This window comes from Dipodomys merriami, unplaced genomic scaffold (assembly GCF_024711535.1).
Source record: "Dipodomys merriami isolate MVZ:Mamm:240054 unplaced genomic scaffold, mDipMer1.0.p SCAF_1276, whole genome shotgun sequence".
In the NCBI taxonomy this organism is placed as follows: domain Eukaryota; kingdom Metazoa; phylum Chordata; class Mammalia; order Rodentia; family Heteromyidae; genus Dipodomys; species Dipodomys merriami.
Genome location: NW_027202578.1, coordinates 185407 through 193156, shown reverse-complemented (window position 1 = coordinate 193156; position 7750 = coordinate 185407). Strand labels below are relative to the sequence as shown.

The 7750-nt window shown below is 40.1% G+C and overlaps 1 long non-coding RNA gene across 2 annotated transcripts; it reads right to left on the bottom strand.

Annotated features, from left to right (window-relative positions):
* Positions 1 to 805: 805 nt before the first annotated feature.
* On the bottom strand, positions 806 to 6364 carry LOC138824166 (uncharacterized). 2 transcript variants are annotated; one of them, XR_011371041.1, is made up of 4 exons: positions 6260 to 6364; positions 6003 to 6114; positions 4328 to 4401; positions 806 to 992 (listed from the first exon to the last, which is right to left on the bottom strand). It is a non-coding gene; the product is annotated as an uncharacterized lncRNA (long non-coding RNA). The 2 variants fall into 2 exon arrangements; XR_011371040.1 differs by having other exon boundaries at positions 6003 to 6364.
* Between the last annotated feature and the right edge of the window lie 1386 nt (positions 6365 to 7750).

Genomic DNA, 7750 nt, shown 5'->3' with positions numbered 1-7750 from the left:
TTGTGTAGAATTTTATTATAGATGTGCAAATTGTAATAAATATTATGTGTATAGTAATACTAAATACAATAATCAATCAATAAATGAATAAAAGAAAAACAAAATACAAAATCAATAATAAAAATCATAATGTGAAATTAACTTACATATTTAAGTGTATATCATATATTAAACATGTATAGAAACATTTTTTCCATTGCAGAGCCTTCATTCAGGCCCTGGGAACTCTAGCCTGAATTTCTTTTCCTCAAGGACGGTGAGCTTCGCCTTCACCCACGGTATAAAAGACTTACCTGGACAGTGATCCCAAATCCTAGCAATGGCAGAAATACTGGCCCCAGTTCCAAGACAGTGACTTCTTTTTTTTAATGGATGCAGTTATGTTTACTCAGTTCCATACTGAACATTTAAAAAAAAGCAGTGTGGAATTTGTGCAACTATTCAAACATCCTTCCTTACCTCTAAAGTGCTTCTCTGAGAAAGACATTGTTTCTCTTTCTTTGTACTTTTTTATTGCAAAAATGTTTTACAGAGGGGTTACAGTTACAGGAGCAAGGTAATGAGTACATTTCCTATTGAGCATTGTTGACTCCTTCTTTGTTTTCCCCCTACCATCCCTTCCCTCCCATCTCCACAACTACTTCACCCTGCCGAGGTCAGTGACTTAGTTTTTCTTTTGTGGTTGGCATGGGGTTTGAACTCAAGTAGTGGCAACTTTCCCTCACATTGCTACAAATTTACCAACACCCTGAGTTCAAATCCCAAGCTAGAAAAGAAAACTGGCAGAAATTCCAAACCAGGGAGTTTTATTTTTTATTTAGTTAAATAATTAATATTTTTATTTTTATTTTTTTTAGCCATCCATGACACTTGAACTCAGGTCGTGTAAACACTTCCTCAGCTTGGAACTCCCTAGGCTGGGGTGCAGTCTCCAGATGCATAGCCGATCCTGAGATCCTAGGCCAGAGGGCTTGCAGGAAGAAAAAAAAAAGCTGGAAAGCACAAAAAGTGGTGAGCTGCCGAGGGCTGGCATTTTCTGATTTTTGGGGGGCATGGTGACCATCCTGGGTCTGATTGATATGGCTGCAAAGTAGACCTGACCTACCACTTCTGATTCTGATGAGCTATCAGTGAAGCCATAGGCCAATCTGTCAACATAAGTCCTGGGTTCAAATCCCAGTCCTGACACCAATGGCAGGAGATCACAAGAGACTCATTCCTATGCATGGGAATACCAATTGAATGAGTAGTTCATGCTTTCATCTAGTCTAAAATTGGATGAAATAGTCCTAGAATGCTGATTGATCTTACCGTATAGTTTATTAAGCATGAAAAGAATAATATTCCTTCAATGGTGGTATAATAAATACCTCAGAGTTGGAAGGAATGTAGTAGGTGTCATTCAATCATAGATAGACGACTCTGGCACTCTTTAACAATATATAGTTATTTGTATACCACCGTCTGCCTATCCATGTATCGCTGTTTTGGCCAAACATGGGGGTCAATCTCAGTACTTGGGAACCACTTGACAGCTTCATTGGCTAGAGCTCCCATGCTCAAACTCACCCATTCATGAATTGGGCCTGCTAGGCACTGAGTTCAGATTCTCACATTGCCAGGCATGATGGAGAACACATCTAAAATCTAGATTCTATGTGATAGTATGTAAACAATGTAATAAATTGTAGAGGTGTCATCAGTCAATAAAATAAATGGTAAATAAATGAATAAAATGAGAAATAAAATTTATAAACGCACCAAACACAATATGGACTGAACATCTGAACGGAAGTATAAATCCTATCATTAATATATATATATATATATATATATATATATGTACATATATATATATATAAGAAGTATATATATATATATATATATATATATATATATATATATATATATATATATATATAAGAAGTATCTTTTCCAGGAATAAGTCTTGAATTCAGTCCCCCTAGGAGGAAGGAATGGCGGGAGATCCTGAGATACTCGTTTCTGGACCTAGGAAGAGCCACGGCATGCGACTGATCTCATCCTTGAATGAGTAGCTCGTGCATGATGTGAGTAGGAAATGATACATAAGACTCATGGGGTATAGATTATTTGTAAAGAAGAGGTGATGAAGCATGGCAATAATCATCATATACATGAAATAGATGCTTAAGAAAAGATCCAAATATAGGTACTCACAGATTGGATTCTATCACAGGTCACCACAATCCTACTCTATACAAATATGTGCTTATTTGCATACTACCTTCAGCAAATGTATAAATGACTATTGTGCTCTCTATTCTCCCCCAAGGGGGGCTCAAACTCAGGTACTGGGAACGCCTAGCTCCTTTGTCACTCACAGGCTGGGGTGCTCATGTGGACCCATTCACCAATTGTGCCTGCTAGGCCCTGAGTTCAGATCCCAGACCTGCCAATAGATTCATCTTGATGTCAGAAGCCAATTGTTGCATCTATTTTCCTTTCCTGTGCAAGTCTTGGGTGTCAGCTAGGATGCAGAATGATGGGCCACCCTGTGGTCCTGAGAATAAGTTGTTATCCATGTCAGCCCAGTTATATATGTCATCATATACATAGGAAAATACACAATACATCTATGAATAGCTTACAAAATAAACACAATAAGTACACTCAATGCACGATGCAGTCCACACATGGATGTGAGTATACATCCCATGTTTCAATGATGCATTGAGCACTATTTTTGCCTCCTTGTGTCTTTATCTCAGTTGCTGGGATGAGCCCATCTCCTTAGTGGATCACAGTCTGGTGTGATCACATGGACCGATTGGGCAGTTGGGCCTCCTAGGCCCCAAGTTCAAATCCCAACACTGCTAAAAATTCGCCCTGATGTGAGAAGCCAGTCATTGCAACTGTTTTCTATTGCTGTGCAAATTCTGGGTCTCAGCCAGAATGACTACAGCAAACGCAAGATGCAACCCACCCATGTTTGGAAATATAGATCCTTTGTTTAATTATGAATTTATGACTATATTGGCCTCCCAACAGGGCTTCTCAGGTCCCAGGAATGGCCTGGCTCCTGAGAGGCTCACAGGCTGCTGTGCTTAACATGACCCATTCACCAATTGGGCCTGATAGGCCTTGAGTTCAAATTCCAGCACTGCCAAAAGATTCGTTCTGATGTGAGAAAACAAAGGTTGCATATGTTTTCCAGTTCTGTGAATATCCTGGGTCTCATCAATGATGGAGAATGCTATATAAGCAAATCTATAGCCATGGGACTAGGTTGTCATCCATGTTAGCACAGTTATATCTGTCACCATATTCAATAAAATGCACAAACATCCATGAATAAGACACAATATAAAAATAATTACACTGAATGCAAGATGCATACCACTCCTGTAGGTAAAGAGAGATCCTATGTTTAAAAAAGGTGGACTTGTGATTTTGTCCAATGCTGGGGCTTCAAATCAGGGCCTAGACCAGGCCTGAAATTCTAGTCTTCAAGGATGGTGAGCTTCCCCTTCCCCCCAGTGCAACAGAGATACCCAGACCTGAGTTCAAATCCCAGCACTGACAAAAAATTCATCCTGATGTTAGAAGCCAGGTGTTGCACACGTTTTCCTCTCCTGTGAAAGTCCTGAGTCTCAACCAAGAAGGGGAATTCATAGGCAACCCTATAACCATAGGAACAGGTTGTCATCCATGTCAGCAAAGTTATACCTATCACCATATTAAGTAAAATAAACAATACCTCCATGTAATAGAGACAAAATAAAGAGAAGTCCACTAAACACAAGATGCCATTGACACATGAATATCAATATAGATTGTATGTTTAAATTATGAATTTATGACAATAGTGGACCACCTTGGGGATCAATGTCAGATCATGGGAATGGCCTAGATCCTTAGTTCACAGGTTAGTGTGTTCACCTTGACTTATTGGACAATTGGTCCTACTAGGCCCTGAGTTCAGATCCCAGTACTACAAACAAGTGGGTTGTAGAGTAAGAAGCCAAATGTGAAACTTGTTTTCCTTTTCTCTGAATATCCTGGGTGATCCTAGGAATCTTGGCATGGCGGAGAACATTTCTACAAATCTAGATGCTCTGTGATAGGATGTCATCAATGTAATAAACAGAATGGGTTTCATCATCATAGTACAATCAATGGCAAATAAATGAATAAAAGACAAATTTCAAGGAACAACCACACCAAACATGTATGTACTGAACACCTATAGGTAAGTATAAATCCTATCTTTACAATATATATAAATAGTATGTTTCCTGGGCTGGAGCTTGAATTCAGGACTAGTGAACAGGCCTGACTTTCTTACCTTCAAGTGCAGTGATCTTCCCCTTCATCCACATTGCTGCAGATTTACCCAGATCCTGAGTTCAAATCCAAAGCCTGTAAGAATAAACTGTGTGAACTGCAAGTCAGGGAGCTAAATTTTTTTTTTTACTTTTCTCAGTACAGGGCTTGAAGTCAGGTTGTGGCAACTCTGCCTCAGCTTCGATCACCATAGGCTGGAGTGCAGCCACTAGATCTACAGCTGTTTCTGGGATCCTAGACCCCAGGTCTTGCAGGGAAAGAAATTCACAGAAACAATGTGGCCTTTTTATGTTATCTTCCTTTGCTCGGTGACCCTCATGGGTCTGAATGACACTGTTGCAAAGGGTACTTCACCTTGCAATGCTGAAGGCTGGCAATCTATCTGGGAAGCCATAGGCCCACATGGCAACATAGGCCCTGATTTTGAATCCCCCTCCTAACACTTGAAAATGGTTCTCATCCATAGGAAGAACAATGGAATATTATCAATGTCAAGGTTCAATGAGTTGATCATGAATGATGCTCCTATAAAATTAGACAGTAACATTTCAGGAAGCTAACTGATTTTATTTAATATTAATGAAGCATAAAAAGAAAATTATTACTTACAGGAACACAATAATTTCAGGACACTGATTTCATTAATAGTATAAGGATGAAAATAATAACATTAATTATATGAATGCATGATTAATACCCAGGAATTGGTAGGAATGTAGTTTACATAACTGAATAATGTATAGACATCTCTGATACTCTGTAAAAACACATATTTATTAGCATACTTCCATATGCATGTCAATCTGTTCTTATTTTGTTAACCCCTGGGGCTTGAGCTCAGGTCCTAGAAACAGCCTGTCAGCTCAATTTGCCCCATGATGTCGTGCTGACACTCACCAATTCATGAATTGGGCCTTGTAGGCTTGTAGGCTGTGAGTTCAGATGCCAGCACTCCCCAAAAATGAATGGTGGAGTAAGAAGTTGATGGTGACACATTTTTTTTCTGTGAAAGTCCTGGGTGTCAGGTATGAAGTGGAATATATATGCAGACCTCTATCTTATGTAATCAATGTAATCAACGTTTTATGTACCATAATAGTCAAAATAAATGGTCAATATATGAATAAAACAAAAAATAAAATAACTACACTGAATGCAATATGGAGTTAACATATGTATATAAATATAAACCATATATGTAAATTGTACATGAATAGGATGTTTTCTAGTGGTGGGGATCTATTTTAGGCCTAAGGAATAGACATGAATTTCTTGACTTCTAGGAGGCCAGTTTCCCCTTCCCACACAGTGCAACAGAGTTACCAAGACCACGGGTACCAATCCCAGTCTTGGCAGAAAAACGGCACCTTTATAGTATGTAATAGTATAGTAATTCTAAGATATTTCATTATACCTCCATTTTAATGTGATTGTTTAAATGCCTCATAAAATATTAACTAACATCGATCAGTGTCCTATAACATAATTGTGTATAATTTTATCCTAGAATCATTCAAGAACTGCTCTTTCAATCATGACATTCATCATATTCCATTGGTAATCATATGGACAGCAATAAGTTTCTTAGGATCTCCTTCCATTTGGAGGTGGCAGGACCAAGATTCCAACTGTGGGCTACAATTCCCACCACTTAAACCCGAGGATAGGGAACTCACCAGTCTGTCCAAAACATCAACAAGACCAATGATTAGGCAGGTAACAGTGGCTCTTAGCAGTCCTCCTTGATATTTACAAGGCTGTGATGGGAGGATCATGGTCGAAGTCACCCTAGGCAAGAAAGTCCAACTTCAGTGCCAACAAAGCCAGAATCCCTGTGGCTCTAGTGTGGAAGGCCATCCTTGATCAAAAGCAGCTTACAGACTGTGCTCAGATCCTGAGTACAAGGTCTGGGACTGGGAACAAACAGACATACTCAACAATCTGTGAAGCCATCCAGCTAAATGAGGTCACCCTCTTGTCTCCAACTGAATTGGATATTGTTCCCTGGGAAAAGGGCTGGGGGAGCTGCTATCTTCTTGACTTCACCCATGCTGCTTGCATCACAGTATTCTGGCCACACCCCATTCTTTCATAGTTCTTTCTGACCAAAGAGATATAAGAATGGTGGCCACCCACACATTCCATGCTGCCTGGTAGCACCAGGATTCCCTGTGTTAGTTTACACCACTACCAGCAATTGAGGAAGGTAGAGATGGCTGAGTGGTGAGGAAGAGACTCAAGGCATCTTTGGAATATAGAAGGAAATTGAGATGCCTGCCTGCACCATGGCTTCCTTCCCTCCCCAAGGTGCAGAATTTCAAACATCAGGCAATGGCATCCTGCCAGGCTGCATAAAGCCCCAACCTGCTCCCTGGCCCTGGTTCTTTGCTCTGAGGCCATGTGTCTGTAATGCCACTGCCATCACTGCTCGCCCCACCTGGAGCAGCCTAAAGCAAGTTCTCCCGGCAGCACAGGTGAGTGGCTGTCCCCAAACCACCCCTACCTCCGGGTCAGACACTCCTCTGGTGGCACCATGACTCCCTACTTGTGTCCTCTCCCTGTCTCTGAGGAGCCACCTTTCTGTCTTGGGCATTTCTGAAACAGAGACTCAAGATATGCTCTGGCTGGGCTGGATTGAGGTCCTCCTATCTATGACAGGTATGCTTCACCAGACCTGGTCTTCTGGAGTTGGGATGGTAGACATGTAACAACATGCGCAGTCATCGATTTAGATGGATTATCCCAAACTTCTTAGTCCACAGCAGGCGATTCTTTTTTTCTTCATATTTTTTTATAGTGAAAATACTGTACAGAGGGGTTAAAATTACATGGGCAAGATAATGAGTACATAAATTATCAAGCATTGTAGCCTCCTCCTTTGATTCTGCTTCCCATCCCATCCTCTCCCCATCCCCCTATCCGACCCTCCACCTCCCCCTAACAAAGCTGTAAAGTTCATTTTCGACATAGGACTTATATGTCTCATTGTTGCAATGGGTCCACCTGTAATCCCTATCTAAAGGATTTTCTTTCCCTTCCCCTCGATAAATTATAACAACATAAAATACAGTGAAAGCAGGGAATATACCGTGGGGGAGGGACATAAAAAGCAACAAAAAATAAACTTATAAATGTACTAGAAAAAATGGAATGAAAGTAAAAATTTTTGAATACATATCTTAGGGTTCATTTCCCTAACACCAACTTATCTGACTTTTTCTGCTTGAGTCAGACATATACTAGTTATTGCAAATAAGGTAAACCATGGGACCTATGTTTCTTTGGGCCTGGTTTACTTCACTCTATATAATTTTTCCAAGTCTGTCCATTTCCTAAGAAATGGAGCAATGTCATTCTTTCTGATGGAGGAATAGAATTCCATTGTGTATATATACCATATTTTGTTGATCCATTCATCTACTGA